Here is an 18507-nt window from a genome sequence, read left to right on the forward strand (position 1 = left end):
GATGCTGAATTTAAGGCCATTAGTTAATTAGTAGATCATAACATCCCTGAGGACAAAAGAAGCCCCAGAGTGGCTTCCTCTATCAGAACCGTGTGTCATTAGATGAGAGAGAGACGCTAATTAGAGGGCTGAAAGAGTCTAGATATTATATAAAACCTCCCTGAGCTCGATGCTGTACACACGCACGCATTTAAATGTAATATACAGGCCTGTTGTCTCCCCGCATAGAGAATGCCTAAATCTAATTTTGGGGTTTCAAAATCAATAACCTTTTGCTAAAAGCCAGGCTTGTTAGTGCGAGAGGTGCATCTGGGAAATGGAAGCTGTATGAAACAAAATTCTGAGGTGAGATTGAGGTGTTGCCACTCTCATGTTGTTTGAACAGTCGATTTCGAATACGCCACATTATATGTGACAGTGCAAGTGAATAAAAACAGTCAGGGTCTTGCATTCACTTAGGCGGCACCTCATTAACAGAATAGATTAAATGTATTTTTAGAATTTATAAATTAGCTTAAAATCAGTATGAAATGTCATTCACAACTCGTTTGGCTTCCATAATGTACTATATACTGTATATGTATGGTGAAACAGGATATTGTATGGCAGAACACTTGATTGGATCATCAAAAGTGGGGTGGTAGGAGAGGATGATAGGAAAATGAGAGTGCTTTGTTAAAATGATTGTGCAGGCATAGTGTGCACTGATGAATCATTAAGTAAACCATTAAGTAAATAATTATTAATCATTAAAGCCAGGAATGGTTTCTTTATTTTTAAGATCGTGCACAGCTACTTGTAACTTGAATGTTCGAGACTTCCATGGTCAGCCGCTTCCAGTTATTTTACCAGTATTTTAGGCAAGGCAAGGCAAGGCAAGTTTATTTGTATAGCACATTTCATACACAGTGGCAATTCAAAGTGCTTTACACAGAAATGAAGTTAAAATAGTCATAAGTGAAAAAAAATAAAAATATATATAGTATAACAGTTATAATAGGAATTAAAAGGAAATAAAAATAAAGATGAAATCAAAATAAAAAATAATAAAAAATAAAAAGTATAATTAAAAACTAGAAATAAAACAGGGTTAAATTGAAACACATAATTAAAGTGCAAGCAGTTCGGACAAAGCACAGAGCTCATTCAGTAAATGCATAAGATAAGGTGCAATCAGTCAGACGTACAGTAGCATTGCTCATTCAGTAAATGCACAGCTAAACAGATGTGTTTTGAGTCTGGATTTGAAAGTGGCTACTGTTGGAGCACATCTGATCTGTTCAGGAAGCTGGTTCCAGCTATGGCTGGCATAATAGCTAAAAGCAGACTCTCCTTGCTTTGAGTGAACCCTTGGTATTTTTAATTGACTTGATCCTGATGATCTGAGGGATCTGTTGGGTTTGTATTTAATCAGAATATCTGCAATGTATTGAGGTCCTAGGTCATTGAGTGATTTATATACAAGTAATAGTACTTTAAAATCGATCCTAAATGTAACTGGAAGCCAGTGTAAAGATCTGAGGACTGGTGTGATATGGTCATATTTTCTGGTTCTGCTCAGGATCCTGGCAGCAGCGTTCTGTATGAGCTGCAGCTGTCTAATGGTCTTTTTGGGAAGGCCAGTGAGAAGACCATTACAATAATCCACCCTGCTGGTGATAAAAGCATGAACAAGTTTCTCTAAGTCTTGCCTGGAAATAAAGCCTCTAATTCTTGCAATATTTTTCAGATGATAGTAAGCTGATTTAGTTATTGCTTTGACATGGCTACTGAAACTCAGGTCTGACTCCAAAATCACACCAAGATTCCTGACTTGATTTTTTGGTTTTAGACCTCAAGATATGCGTTCACCTTGAGAATTTCATCTTTGTTTCCTAATGTAGTGATTTCAGTTTTGTCTTTGTTTAACTGAAGAAAGTTTTGGCACATCCAACTGTTAACTTCATCAATGCATTTACATAGAGAGTCAATGGGGCTGTAGTCATTTGGTGATAGGGCTAAGTAGATCTGGGTGTCGTCAGCATAGCTGTGGTAAGCCATTTTGTTATTTTTCATTATTTGGCTCAGTGGCAGCATGTACAGGTTGAATAGGACTGGTGCAAGAATTGACCCTTGTGGGATTCCGCATGTCATGGATGTCCACTCAGACTTATGGTCACCTATACTCACATAATAACCTCTCCCTTCTAAGTATGACCTGAACCATTTGAGGACCATTCCAGAAAGCCCAACCCAATTTTCTAGCCTGTCAAGAAGTATGTTGTGGTCAACAGTGTCGAATGCAGCACTGAGGTCGAGTAGTACCAGAATTGATGTTTTGCCTGTATCTGTATTGAGGCGAATATCATTTATAATCTTTATGAGCGCTGTCTCTGTGCTGTGATGCGGTCGGAAACCAGATTGAAAATTGTCAAAGTATCCGTTTGAGTTCAAGAATTTGTTCAGCTGACTGAAAACAACTTTTTCAATGATCTTGCCTATGAAGGGAAGATTTGAGATTGGTCTGTAGTTGCTCAATATGGAGTTATCCAGATTTCTCTTTTTCAGGAGAGGCTTTACTACTGCAGTTTTAAGGGAGTTTGGAAAAGTCCCAGAAAGAAGTGAGGCGTTTACCACTTCTAGGAGATCTGCTTCTAAACAGTTAAACACACTTTTGAAAAAAGAAGTGGGGAGTGTGTCAAGAGCGCAGGTTGATGTTTTAAGGTGCTGTACCATTTCTTCTAAAATGTTACCATCAATTGCTTCGAAATCAGTCATGATAACTTTCTGAGGTTGTAGTCTCATCTGACTCACCTCAGAGCAACTCAAGGATGTGCTGATCGCATTTCTGATATTAATGATTTTCTCGGAGAAGAAGGAGGCAAACTCACTACATTTGCTGTCTTAGAGCATTTCACTGGGAATGTGACCTGGGGGGTTTTGTTAGTCTCTCAACAGTAGCAAAAAGAGTGCGTGTGTTGTTTATGTTTCTGTTTATAATATTTGAAAAGAAGGTCTGTCTAGCTTTGCCTAGTTCCACATTGAAAGCACGAAGACTGTTTTTATAGATGTTGAAATGGACTACAAGTTTTGTCTTTCGCCACATGCGTTCAGATTTCCTGCATTGTCTTTTCATTAATTGCACTGCTGTTGAGTTTCTCCAAGGTGCTTTTTGTTTGCCACTCTTTTTTCTGACTTTTACAGGAGCAATATCATCAATTACACTCTTAACTTTTGAGTTAAAAGAGTCAAGGAGAAGATCAAGCAGATATGCTTGGTGTTAGAGATATAGCCTTCATAAACAGCACACTAGTGTTCTCATTTAAGCATCTCTTTTTGACAGAGACAGATCTAGTTTCAATGGCAGGAGAGATTGATATAATTTTTGATATTATATTTTAGGCTGTTTGATGTTGCAAACATGCCAAAAAATGTTACTGGCCCCTCCACAAAAAGTAATAAATAAAATAAAATAGGCCTAGTTATTGTTCTTGATCCATTTTACCTTAATAAATAATAGGGGTGTAACGATTCATCTACTACATCGATGTATCGATTTATATTCCTATGATCTAACTACATCGATCTGTGCTCGGCAAGTTGGCCTTCCGGACGACATATATCGATCTAACATCGTTTTAAAAGGTAATCAATCGATTGTATCGATAATAGGAAATAACGCATTGGATTTAAGCACGTCAGACTTTATATGGAAGTTTTTTCTTAGCACTTTTAATGATAAAGGCGTTAAACGTTACTCGATTCAGTCTGCCTATCTGTGACATCATCGCCACGCACCAGCAGCAGCGCTAAGAAAACAAAACATAGCATGGCGGATGGCAGAGGAGAAGCCAACGAGCGATATTATCAAGCCACCAGGAGAAAGAGCTACCTGTCCTTTCAACCCTTGCTAAATGTTACCTGTGCATTCCTGGCACCAGTGTGCCAGCAGAGCGTGTTTTTAGTACTGCTGACGACATAGTGAACGCACAGAGAAGTGTTCTGCGGTCAGATCATGTTGATATTTTTGAAAAAAAAAAATCTGTAAATCTGTAGAGTCATTGAAGAGTAGTTGGTTACATTTTATCTTTTGTTAAATATTGTTTGTTTATTAAACTGAGAGTAGTAGCAGGTTCAGCCAGTTTATTCAACCTGAAGAAATGTTGTTTGCACTTTATTTTTGATATTAATATTGTATTTATATTATTTTAATGTTGAAACACAACAGCAAAAGTAGCAGGTAAACCTACTATTAATTAAACCTGAAGAGAAGTTAGTTGCACTTTATTTTTGATATTAATATTGTAATATTTTTATGTTGGAAAACAAAATCAGAAGTAGCAGGTTAACCTACTGTAGAAATGTTGGTTGCACTTACTGTGCTTTTATTGAAAATGTATTGAATATTGAAAATGAGAGCAGAAAAGGTTAACTTCCTGTTAATTCAACCTAAACTGTTGGTTGCACTTTATTCAAATAAAATTTGAATGCATTTGCCATTAATTGTTGTTTACTTGTTTGTTTATATCCATAATTAATTCATACCTGATTCCCTTACAAGAAACAAAAGGAATCTAGGAAACTTCACCTGCACTGACCAGTATCCAGATATTTGTTTCAGTCACACAATTTTTGGCTAAAAAGTTACTGAATCGATTTCAAGTCACTGAATCGTTTCAGATCGTATCGTTCTAAATTAACCAATATCGTCCTTGAATCGTATCGACAACCTCAAATCGTGATACGAATCGAATCGTTGTTAAAACGAATCGTTACACCCCTAATAAATAAGGTTGACTCCAAAAATCCTAACTCATATCAATTTTAAATATGGTTAAAGACAGTCTGTAATTAAATAAACAAATAATAGAATTATGAGCAGCAGCACAAATAAATACAACAGAACAAACATGAAAAACTGTTATTTTCAGTTTTTTCATGTAGGTGTAAAATAGATTTTCAATTACAGAAATAGTAATCAAATTTAAAATATCACTTCATAAGCCCTATTCACACGGGATTAGTATTACCTGGTGACCGCTAGTAATTTGTAATAATTGCGGAGGTTGTCTGTGATCTTAATCCCATGCGAATCGGCCATGTCTGTAATTTGTAAAGTAAAAATTCCACCGCAAATGACCTAGCATATTTCGCCAAACACAGAGGTCCTGTGATAATATTAGTCCCGTGCGAATCGGCATCTCTGTGATTTGGCCAGTATTTGGAGGGTTGTATATAATTTTTGCAAGGTTTTTATTTCTTGTGCGCATTTTAATCCATATTTTGCGAAGAATGGATGCTGCATTCATAACGCGCACCCTTATAAATGCCTGTGCGGCTGTGCACATTATACTTTCACTTTAGAATTAGAGGCAATTTGGGAGTGAATTGCTAGTGTGTTCAATATTATTCTTAATGAAAAACACAAATACAGAACAGTATAATGACATAGGCGCTTAAATGGACGCTTTTTCATTTAGCTTTGAAACCAAATCTTCCGCCGTCATATTGTCAGCTCCTCACTCTTGTGATAAATTAAATCTGATTCCTGCTGCTGGTTTGTGCTCAGTTCAGTTTTTAATTGTAACGTCTGTTATCTAACTGAACTAAATTATTTTTATTACTATAAAAAAATCTAAACGACGGTGGGAAAGTGATGTAACCGACTATCGCAACAAGCCTAGATAATATAGCAGCACGCGGTAAGGAACTGTTGTTTATGATATATCATAAAGCTATATCTATAACGAAAAAAACATTTACAAGTCTTGACATCATATCTGGGAGATAAGTCAGTAAATACGAGTAAAATCACAGGCTTTGCTTATACCGTGCGAATGCGCCACACAAAATTCAGATGTGGGGGTGTAATTTCTTTCCCCAGATAATACTAATCCCGTGCGAATAGGGCTATAGTCTTCACTGTATGAATATAGATTAACCCTTATTAAAGTTATTCAGTCAAGAGCAGTGAGTGATTTTTTTTTTAAATGAGAAAACCATAGACTATATAAAAGGAGAAAATGCTTCCCTGCCATTGACGATATTTTCCAGATTTCCCTGTTTTCCTGTTATAGAGTAGGGGTGCTATTATGTATCTCCTGAACAGGTACAGAATCTCCAGATCAAAACACAGGCGAAGAAGAAGCAGAAACGAGCAATCTCATATAAGCAGATGCATATGAAAAATAATGCGATCATCAGCAATAAACAGCATCTAAATCAAAACGGCTGTGTGATTGAATGAAATGTCGACCCAGGACGAGCTACAGGACTGTGAAGCTTTGGGGGTGTTGATGGACTCCATCTAACAGTTACTCCATCTGTGTTTTGATCATCGTTCTGAATCTGATCTGGATGTAGTCTTTGACAAAAAAGCTATTTTCTCAGTTTTTTTCATGAAACATACCCACATTCAAGTGTTGATGAAAACTAGAATAAAGCAGGGGGTCTGTTCTTTCTTTTGATGTATTGCATGTTCAGATATTCACACAAGATATTCTGTGGGCCATGAAACTTGTGAAAATGACAAAAACGCTGGCGGTGACTGGCATATTTCATGCCACGTTCATTTAAAAGACATAACTGTCTTGTCTACTCGTCCATTTTGACATAATTTTGTGTGAATATTCGCGCGCTGTGAGACGCGTGGGTGCGCTTAGCTAGTGTTGCTGCACCGCGCAAGAACTGAGAGACACATGGGTACTTTCTCGTCTATGTGTTCTTGAATATTTAAACAGGCAAAGCTTAGAAATGCGCAAATTATCAGTGAAGATGCAGCACTGGCCCGAGCGGGCAGGTGACAGTTCCGTCAACAGGCCCGAGTGTTTTTCATGTTGGCCCCGGGCCATCGGGCAGTCCTTATTGTGGAGCCCTTGTAAGAAATAATTGATGGCAAGCCATTGCATTTTTAGAGAAAAAAAAATGCAGTGGCGGCTCATCAGGGGAGGGAGGCAAGGGAGCCACAGCCTACACAAAATTTTGTGGTGAAAACGGAAGGACGATTTAATGTTGATAAAATTCCCGGTTTTTCATGTTTATTGTTTGTAATTTCACTTCTGTAAGTGTAACCATTGTGCTCTTCCCCGTATGTGCTGAATCTGTGAAATTCGAGTCTGAGGCTTGAGAGAAGGGGAGGGGGAGGCAAATCCATAGCCTCCGTTGGTAACATTTTTTTTTTACCAAACACCTTAGAGTATTTCACTTTCAGCGATTAGGCGTGTTGAGAAAAGAAACATGGCAGAGGAGGCTAGCCTCCCTTGGTATATATGTGATATTAGTTTGAACTGTAACCCCTGATTTACCAACTGCGTATGGAGAGTAGAGGTACTGAATATTTGATTGCAAACAAATTGACCAAACTACCATTCGAACAACAGCTAAAAATTAAAAATGAAGGAAGACCCAACAGCTATAGGCTAAGCTATAGGATACAGCAATAAAGCAATCAGCTTCACTAAACGGCCGAACATGCTCTTTTAACACGGAAATTTAAAGGACAGAAGGGTAGATTTTTGCTTCAAGTGATAGGCTGTGTGAGTGAAATTATATTTATATTGTATTTCTGTATATGTGTCGTTTTCTGTACAAATCCTTGCTAAACTAAAATGTTGTGTGCCACCTCTATTTTAAAACCCACCAGCTGCCACTGAAAAAAATGCACACCTGATGTGGTATTGTGACCATGAAGCGAAGCAGAGTTACACTTTGTGCTGTTGAATTATTAGAAAATAATGTACACCCAGAGTCAATTATTCTGCTTATACTACAGTCACCAAGCCACTAGACATTGTTTAGATGTTTTATTTCAAGAGTTTTTGTCCTTAAAAATTGTCCTTAAAAGAAACAGAACTAATTTCTTTTCACATCTAAACCCAAGACTGCATTGCTAATTCCAAAACTTCATGGAGGATTGAGCTATTGATTTGCAGTTACTATAGAGAGAGAGAGGCAGAAAGATTAAGCATGTGTGAATTACCTTATCTGTGTGTCTCTCAATAGTGTTCAGCAGCAGCGATACTAATAATGAAAGTTTAACTGCTTCAAAAACAGTGAAGTTACCTTGATACTGAGAAATGTTATGTTGCTTTTCAGAGCGATTTTGGCTGTGCAACGATGCGTCCTATCCAACCTGATGGAGCTTGAGAGGTCCTGCAAAGAAGAATGTGAGAAACTGGTCAAAAATAGGTGTGCCAAACTCAAAAAAGCATCATACTCAGAATGCAAAGGCTGTAATAGTGCCAAAGGTGCTTCAACAAAGTAAAGGCTGTTTTCTCCGGGGTTTTTTTTTATAAATCTGCAAAGATTTTAAACAAACTTCTTTCACATTGTCATTATGGGGTATTGTTTGTAGAATTGTGAGGAAAATAATTAATTAAATCCATTTTGAAATAAGGCTGTAACATAACAAAATGTGGAAAAAGTGAAGCGCTGTGAATACTTTCCGGATGCACTGTATGTTTGTTATGAGCTACATTGCTTTAGCCTGGCTCCACCCTCCTACGTACTTCCGCTCAATTTTCATTTTCCTTCAGTACTACGTCTGGGACTGCTGTATATGCTTAGGTTTTCTCCCGAACAATTTTTTACCGGTCCAATCAGCGAACAGAGGGACTGGCTGAGAGCGATGACGTTGATGCCGTGCGCTAGTTTGAGTTGTAGTTCAGTAATGGCGGTGGTGAAAGATGCGAGTGTGTGGCACCGCTGACGAATGTCCAGAAGTTAAAGCCGGAGTGTGGGGAGGTGGATGAGCGAGCGAGACATGGGAGGAGCGAGCGAGACCGGTGTGCGTGATTGAGAATTAGACACACCGGTCTCGAGTCCTCTCATGAGGGAGCACGGAGGCATATAAGGACGAGCAACACCGGTGAAGGACGAGAGAGGACCAGGCCTGGATTTTAAGTTGTGTTTTGCTTACGTGTTGTTATGTATGTGCTTTTACTTTCATTTTGTGTTTATTATTTGATTAAAAAATGTTAAGCGTTTGCCGGTTCCCGCCTCCTTCTTCCCTGAACAAAGAACTCCGTTACATGGAGCAAGAACAATCACTGCTGAGTTTTGTTGGTGGCAATGATGTTGTGGTCCGGGAAAAGTATTTTTCAGCTCGCTCCGTTAGCGGTGAAGGAGTTGGCTGAAGCCGTCCGTCTCCCACCACCCGCGAAAAAAACCCAGGCTGAATTACAGACTGCTTTTGACAAACACCAAGATCGTGTGGTAATGTAATTGCTCTCCGAATCCACATCTCTGAGTTTTCAAGAATATATCACTTCAAAATTCACTGTTTACATCCTTTTTAGACCCCTGCAGAGCACCGTGCGTTTGCGTGAGCTGTAATTTGGATGCATTTCTAGACTTGTATTTCTTTAAATGCTGGCAAGTGTTTACAAGAGCAAAATATTTCATCACCGCTCAAAAAATGAAAGAAGAAAAGCACGTAAACATTTGAATTGGGCTGTTATTTACGGCAGCATTTATTCTTATCATACCAAGCATATGACATTTTATTTATAGCATATACAATCATGTTATGATTGCATGAGATATGCACCACGAGAGCAGCGCGTTCCGATCACAAAACTCTCCTCTCCACTGTGAATAAATCACAATCTGAATGCACGAGATTTTATCACTGACATTGAGGTGGTGTGCACAGTTAATGTGAGAATCAAAGGCGAACGACGCGTGACATACGTCACGACCAAACGTTAACGATTGGTTAGGCAGATCCAGAGTGACTCTTGGCAGATACAATAGTTTTAAACTTCAACAGAGTTCCTGCCCTCAAGGAAGTAAACACTTGTCAGTGGAGAGTGGCCAGACTTTATGTACAAATGAAATGTACGAGAGTCTGGTAAGACCAGGCTAACATTGCTCAACGCTGCAAAAATATGTTGTAAATAGAAACCTATTTATATTAGCTTTGACCATAGACTGTAAAAAAAGATGGACGACGCAACTTCACTCACTTCCATTGTAGCCGCCAGTGTCCCAATATGGCACTGACATATTGAGTCTTGAGTCTGCGCAGTAGTAAGTGCGAAGTCCCGCCCACACTCACGCAGAATCGGTTAATACAGTTTCAGCAGAACAAATTCATTATGTTGGTGTGAAATAAACAGTTATGGAAATGTAGAAAGTAATCAAAGCTCCAATCTCCTCCCGAAGATCCAGAAAAAAGTCAGTTGGTGCCTCAGTGACTACGTTTACATGGACAACAGTAATCTAATTATTGACCTTATTCTGAATAAGACAATATTCTGATTAAGGTTGTTTACATGAGTTGCCTTTAGAATATTCGGTTCATGTTCCCGTTTTACATGTTATAGAACATAGCTCGATTAATGGTACGTCATTACGTCCCCATGCCCCGTCCAATCATAGGGTGACTTTCGTTGGTCTGTTAAAATCAATGGGCTCTGGCAACCCACTGTAACTTTACCTGGGGGTGTTGCTGTTGGACAGTGTTCCTTTATAAAAACGAGTGATTTTTATACTTTTTAATATATATATATATATATATATATATATATATATATATATATATATATATATATATATATATATATATATATATATATATATATATATATATATATATATTTACGTTGTTTTATTTTTGTAATATTATATAGTGTCTTTTCAATTTTTTCAAAGAGACACTGCCCATCTTGCCTCCTTCTTGACAGCCTACATTTCGAATAATGGCTTTGATTAATGATGAAAATTAAGGTTTCAAAATCGTGATTGTTTTTTTCTGCCGTCGAGCCACAGGCGTTCACTGAATGGCCATATGGCTCGCGAGCCTAGAGGTTCCCGACCGCTGTTGTTAGCAGACAATTATGAATATGGGATTACCGATACAAATTTATTGTATTTTACTTTTACAATGAGCAGAATTATTACAACACAAAGAAAACATATGTAGAGGAGGCCGTGTCAGAATGAGCAGTCAAGCAAGACACGCACCATAGCAACACGTCATGGCAACGACATTTCAGACTGACAGATACGTACAAGATAAACGGGACATTTGAGCGCTTTGTTACTGTTTTGTACGCGCTGTTATAATAATTATAATTTAAATTCTGGATTATTTGTCACAATATTATTGATGATTGTTGAGAGGGACACTTTTGATACATTTTTTATTTTTAATTTCCCCTCCCCTCTGCACTTGCCTGGTGTGTGTGTGTGTGTGTGTGTGTGTGTGTCCAGTCACAAAATGCGGCGAAAATTCCTATACGACGTTAATAGTTAAATTAAGGTGTGTACATGTCTACAATGCACTTCGATAATGTGACTAAAATAGGCATACTCCACATGTCTTAATTCGATTTTTGTTTAATTCGAGTATGGCTTTAACCGGATTAAAATGGAATTTTATTAATCATTAAACATGGAAGCTTCTTAATCAGAGTATTGTCTTAATCAGATTAATATCCGGAGTATCGTTGTCCATGTAAACGTACTGAGCGATTACTTCGCTCAGAGGAGCTGTCAATCTCAGCAGTCAATCATGATGTCACACTCCTGTTTTTATTTTATTTTATTTTTTGAAGTGTAATTTGTTTGTTTAGTTTTTCTCAACCCTGACCCGGGGACGATCGAGACGCGTTGACTTTACTTTTCAGGACTCGTGTGGCACACTTGGTTTCAATGCTCTCAAGAGCAAAATCACCAAATGTGTTTATGTTATCAGTTTATGATGAGAGTATTCTCGGCGAGAGTGCAGAATTCAGTCAGAATTCAGTGCTCGCACCCTGAACAAAAAGCCAGCGTTTCAGCCATTACTAATCTTAAAACTTCTGATTGGCGATTGCATTCATAAACGAACGTGAGTCGTGTGTGATTGGTTATAGTGTACAAGGCTGTAAAACGCGAAAAAAGGTATTATGCAACATGATCTATAGCAGATCTAAATGTAATGCCGCAATCAACAGTTTTCATTTAATTTTAAATTTCACTGAATTTCTAGATTTAGTTTAAATGTGCAGGTGCATTTAACCCTCAAGCCCTAACAGCCCTTTATCCCGCCCTCGTGGACACATTTGGGCACGAAGGTTACAAGTGTGATTCCACTTTTTTTTTTTAATAAATGTTATATCACCATCTTTGATAAAATAAAAAAAAAACATTTCAGCAAGTCCAGAGAGCCAAAACCTAAAAATGTGGTTACTTTGCTGACATTTGGTGACCTATGATGGTATTGATTTCTTTTTAAAGCTAAACTATCAATAGCCAGTAGATGGCAATAGAACTCAATGGCTGCATATGAGCTGAACTGTGTAAACCAGTTTTTTTTTTTTACTTTTTTTATTTTAAAACATTGCCCAGTTATTGGCTCATGTAATTCCTTTGTTTGTGTATGTGTGAGTGACAAAAATAAAAAACTAAAACTCACTCTGTTATATGCTCCTTCAATGGCTTTCAATGCAATGCTTTTGTGGATGTGTGTGTTTGAGTGTGTATGTGTGTGTGAGTATGAGTGTTTGCCACATCGATAATGTTGTATAGGCTCACGCCATCATTTGTGTGTATGTATGATCTGCATTGTGTGCAGTGTAAAAAATGCTTGGAATTACAGTTTTTTCCATTCATTCCTATGGGTGCCCATTTTTGTCCACGAAGGCGGGATTAAGGATTTTTTTTTTTCAAGCACTTAACATTGTAGAATCGAGTCAATTCTTTTTTGCGTGTGTTCAGGTGGCAAACTTAGGAAAAGTAGCCAAGTCTTGTACCACTCAGATTAAGGAAAGTGTTTAAAAAAACAAAAAACATTTTGCCCTCATTTGTCCAGAAGATGGCTTTAGGGTTAAACGGTGCAGGTGCTCTGTTAATTCTCAGCCCGTGGCCAGCCATACACACGCTCCGCCTATGACGGCCCTGTCTAGTAGGATGATTTCAGCATTGTGCAAAAATGTTTTTGGTAAAAAAATGCCATTGTACAAATTGCCAATAAAATTAGCCAATTGTACTTGTCTCCCATGATTACACCTAGATAAAAGGGGTAGTATTCGGCTGGTCATGTGATCTGAACATGATGACCAAATTTAAGTGGAATTAAACAGCTTTGTCTAGGCCACTGATGTGAATCTCAAACACATTGGCCTGGTTTCACAGACAGGTCTTAGATGAAGCCAAGATCGGGCCTTACTTCAATTAGGACATTTAAATAGACATCTTGAAACAAAACAACGGCACTGACATATTCTAAGATATGTCAGTGCAAGTTAAAACCACTCAAACATGCATTTTAGTCTGGGACTATGCTGAAGCCTTGTCTATGAAATCAGGGGATAGTGGTTGTTGACAATGCTATTAATTTTTTCGAGGTGTAAAACCTTTTTAAAAGTGAACAAAAGCACCCAGCGCACCTAAGCAAATCGATCAAAACATCATTTGTGACCTCCGGCGTGACGCACTGATCTCCAACAGATCTGATTCCTCTCGTCAGTGTCTCATTATGAAATAGAGAGGCGTTTAATTATTTATTTATTTTTCTAGGTTCCTGACACACGTCTCTGACAGGAAAGCACTAACCGCAAGCGTCCGGTCAGCGTGCTGTTGCTCTGCTTTGAATCAATCAATATGCCTGGGCTGAATTTGGCCTGCAGGTAGCACATACAGATTGAATCATTTTCAGATGATCAGATGTGCAGCACTGATGCGAGGAGATGGCCGCTAACGCCGACTCGGCACACGCGAGACTCTGTGGCACGTGGTAATGAGCCTGCGAGTCTCTGATGCCTGCCTGTTTCGAGCCCCGTCTGCCCACTAACGAGACCCTGAATGCATCATCGGCTGACTGTCTGCCTCTGTCCCGCGGTGTCATAATGAAGCTTGAGAGGCCTCACACCTCACAGACGCTGCTGCTCCCTGCCGCCCGATGCCTTTTAATGGCTTGTTTGTTTGCCTTTGTTTTATTCCTCCTTTTCAAAAGGCGACGGCACGTAGTCCCAACGAAATCGCCTGGGGCTCTCCTTGATGTTTATGTTGCACGGGAAGCGAATGGGATTGGAGCAGACAGAGCCGTTTATTGCCGAAGGCGAGTGCATCCGTACTCGATATCTGAATGGGGTTATTAACATCCCCTGTTTGCACCTCATGGATGGGATTTTTCAGCAATCATTTTCACTCATGTGCGAGGCGCTGGAACTCGAGAGAGAAAGATGTGTGCTTGTAGGTTCAGAGGGTTTTATATGGATTGGTGGAAAAGTCTCTGTGCTGCTCCAGCGAGAGGTTTAAGGCCATAATTCTAGCTTAAGTACAAGAGGTCAGCAGATTTGCAAACCGTAAGCAATGGACGCAACGCCTTCTGAATTATTCAAAGCTTCCCGAATCATCCTCACAACAAAAAAATGGGATTTCGAACATAATTACTTGAGAGACCATCATCTTTCGGTGGCCAAGTAAACATGCCTGATTTGTGAAGTGGTTTTACATTTACATTTAATGCTTTAATGCTGCCAAATGTGTAAAGGGTTAGTTCACCCAAAAATGACATTTCTGTCATTAATTACTCGTTCCAAACCCGTAAGACTAGGGATGCTCATTTCGGTTAATTTTCCGACCGACAACCGCCGCTCATTATCCAAATATTAACCGTTAATTGATAAGATTATAATATTGAATTGGCATTAAATAAAAATACAATTGACCAGTGTCTGTGACCCGTTAAAAAGAAATTTTTTCATGGGTTTATTTTACTGTGCAAACAGCAGCATACAGAACAGATCAACAACAGAACCTGGATTCACACATTATCACATTTTCACGCACAAGCAGCATTTCTGACAACAGAGAAAAACTGAATAAAATATAAATAAAAAACATCAAATAAATAGGCCTGCACTAAATATTTTTCACTTAAATAATTACCAAATTAAGATGACCAAATCCGTTTGAAGCTTTGAAGAACCGGAATAGTTTTTTCCGTCAAATAAAAATAACAGACCTACCTCATTCCACACCTTGTATGGTTTTTATTTTTTAAGAAGTAACATGTCTAAGTGATGTGGGTTAGTCTGGAGCACAGCCTGTTGACAGCTAGACCCGTGGCAGAAAACACCCTCTCAAGCCTTGACAAAATGTAGCCTCCGCTGACTGCACGCGCCTTGTCTATTTGGGGACGTGTTGGTTTCGCCGTTGTGCTATTCTTAGAAACGACAGAGGGCGACTCGGAGTAATTGTTCTATAAACCATCAGGAAACAGCGGCGAGAAGAACATACGTGACAATGTTTACTTTAATAAACTTTTCCAAAACCACACTACAAAAAGCCATAAAAAAGCTTCAGATAGCACTGATGCCCCGAGAATACAGAGATAACACCTCGCTAGAGTGGCCAGCATTGGGAAGCGCCTTTCATTTGCTTTCCACCAGTCAGGAGCTTGTACTACTGCTGTATTTTCATATTTTGCAAGTAACTTCGTCGCCCTTTCTATCGAAATGGTCCCACACAGTAGGCCTACTTCTTTTCCATTGCTTCATTTTGCGAAATATGTAGACACGTGTGGTTGCACGTGTTGACGCGCCCCATGAGTTAACAAATACAGCATATTTTTCTTTAACCATGCAGCAAAAAAACAAACAATCAAAAAAAAAAAAAAAAAAATTTCAAATGTTTAACTGATAGTATTAATCGGTCATAATTCTTACTTTCGGTTAACGGTTAAGCGGTCAGTATGAGCATCCCTACGTAAGACCTTCATTCATCTTTGGAGAACAAATGAAGATATTTTTGATAAAATTCGAGAGCTCTCTGACCCCATAAGACTGCAACGTTACCACCACTTTCAAGGTCCAGAAAGGTAGTAAAGTCATTGTTAAAATAGTTCATGTAATTACATGGTTTAACCTTAATATTATGAATTGACGAGAATACTTTTTGTGCACAAAAAATACTAAACAAAAATATTCTGTGACTCTTCCGTGTCAGTATCTGACACTGTTCACGTTGTCAACACAGTGCAGCACTTCCGTGTTCTACGTCAGAACGGCAGTTTATTATTGGCCGGATCCTGCGTCAACACCACACAAAGAAATTGTTGAATAAAGTTGTTATTTATTTTGGTCTTATGGGTTTGGAACGACATGAGGGTGAGCAATTAATGACAGAAATTTCAAATTTCACTAACCCTTTAAGCATTTGGTAGATCCAAAGTGACTTACATTTCATTTTAAGGTATATATTTGATCAGTTCTTGCTTTTCCATTGTTATTGAAACCATGACCATTGATAGTGTCATGTTCTACTATTTGAGCTACAGGAAATGTTTTAAAACAGTCTTGAAGGTTCTTCAACGGTTCTTTGTGGCCTAAACACTTTTTGCTGTTTATGATTTCTGAGTTGACTTTTTTTCTGGTGGTTAATGTTCTTGGTGTGAGTTTTTTTTAGGCTATTTGTAGATGAACTTGTTAGTGACTTAAAGCTGCAGTTTCAAATTCATGCTTGAAATATGATGTGCAATTTATGTTAAAGTACAACTCCGGTGAAAAATTAACCTAGGGGTAATTAACACATGGTTACCGAGTAGATCGTTCTCTGGGATGCGTTTTGATGAAAATCGAGGCACACGAGGCACAATGCAAACCGAAGCACTGAGAACTTTGTAAGTGTATGAACAGTTTAATAAGAAGATACTTTATAAAGACAGTACATTATGCATATACAGACAGGAGCCATCTTGGAAAACAGTCTCGACAAGTCGAGCCACAGTTGAATAATCCACCATCTCTTTAGTGTGTATCCTTTGGAAGCACTAGTCTCTGTTGCGTTCAGTTTTTTTAAATATTATTTTTATTTATTTATTTTCTCTGTTGCGTTCAGTGCTTTCTTACGGAAACAATGGACCATATGAGATTCCAAGTCACAGTTCATCACTTAGCACAGCGTTCGTGGCTCGACTTTCGAGACTGTTTTCCAAGATGGCTCCTGTCTGTATACGCTTAATGTACTGTCTTTATAAAGTATCTTCTTATTAAACTGTTTGTACACTTACAAAGTTCTCAATGCTTCGGTTTGCATTTAGGGACCCTCATTATGCTACCGTGTAGTTGTGAGGCTATTTTGAGCCTTGTTAGTGTTATTAACTAGCGATTTAATTTTACTTATTCTATGCCCCATATACTAGCGTTATAAGAAAATCTGTTTTTAGAGATAAAACTCTTTACATTCGATTTTCATGAAAACGCATCCCAGAGAACGATCTACTCGGTAACCATGTGTTAATTACCCCTAGGTTCATTTTTCACCGGAGTTGTCCTTTAAAGAACAAAGCAGCAAAGTCAAGTAATGCTAACCACAAACATTATTTTACTAATTTTGAACCAATTTGAAAATTCCAAGTGAACCCATGGCTCAAATGGTAGTTCTTTTCTTGGTTTTTAGACTACGAACAGAACAGCTTTATGCATATTATTCAGAGTTATATATTAGTTTTGGTGTTCTTTTAAAACCCAGTAGAGAATTTGTAGACCTTAAAATGTTCATCAAGCTGTATAACCCTTTTTTGGTTCTAATTGGAGCCTTTAGGTTTATTTTAAGTGTACATCATCTTCAAAGACAGAGGAAGTCTTGGGTGAGCACATAAATCTACTAGTGAAGGGCCGGCAACTCATGAAATTACCATGATCCTACAGAATTGATGTTACCATATAAAACATAGCCAATTAGCGTTAATGTCAGTGAACCAAAATGTTGAATTAGCAGAGCAATAGCACAGCTGTACATTAAATATTGCACACAACATAATGGGAGACATATCAGAGTTCAAAAGAGGACAACTTGTAGGTGCGCATCTCGCTGGCTCATCTATGATCAGGACAGCAAGTCTTTGTGGTGTTCGAGAGCTATGGTATCCAGGGTAATGTCGCCATTCCACCACGTAAGACGAACCACATCCGACAGGAGTAACTGTGGATGCAAGAGAAAGCTGTCTGAAAGTTGTCCAGCTACTAACCTGGATTGTATCCAAAAAACATAAAACCACAGCTGCCCAACTCACTGCAGAATTAAATGCTCACCTCGACTTTCCTGATTCCACCAAAACTGTTCATCAGGAGCTCCACAGAGTCAATATTCACAGTCGGCTGTTATAGCCAAACATTTGTTCACTTGTGCCAATGCCAAATGTCGTTTTCATTGGGAAACATGTATTGTTCCCTGAGTCCACCTTCACTGTCTTTCCCACATCCGTGGGAGTTACGGTGTCAACACCCAGACTGAAGCCCAGATCGTGAAGCATGGGTGGATCAGTGATGGTTTGGTCTGCAATATCATGGCATTCCCCACTGTGCTCGATGGGCGCTTCACTGCCAATGACTACTGAACCAATCTGGAGGACCATGTGCACTCAATGGTTCAGACATTGTGCCCTGAAGGGGGTGCCGTGAATCAGCATGACAATGCACCAATACACACAGCAAGACTGGTGACAGAGAGGTTTGATGAACATGAAAGTGAAGATGAACATCTCCCATGGCCTGCATATATTTTCTGAGCCACTTATTTATTTTGGATTATTTTGAA

Source organism: Gobio gobio (assembly GCF_949357685.1).
Source record: "Gobio gobio genome assembly, chromosome: 22".
Classification (NCBI taxonomy): Eukaryota; Metazoa; Chordata; class Actinopteri; order Cypriniformes; family Gobionidae; genus Gobio; species Gobio gobio.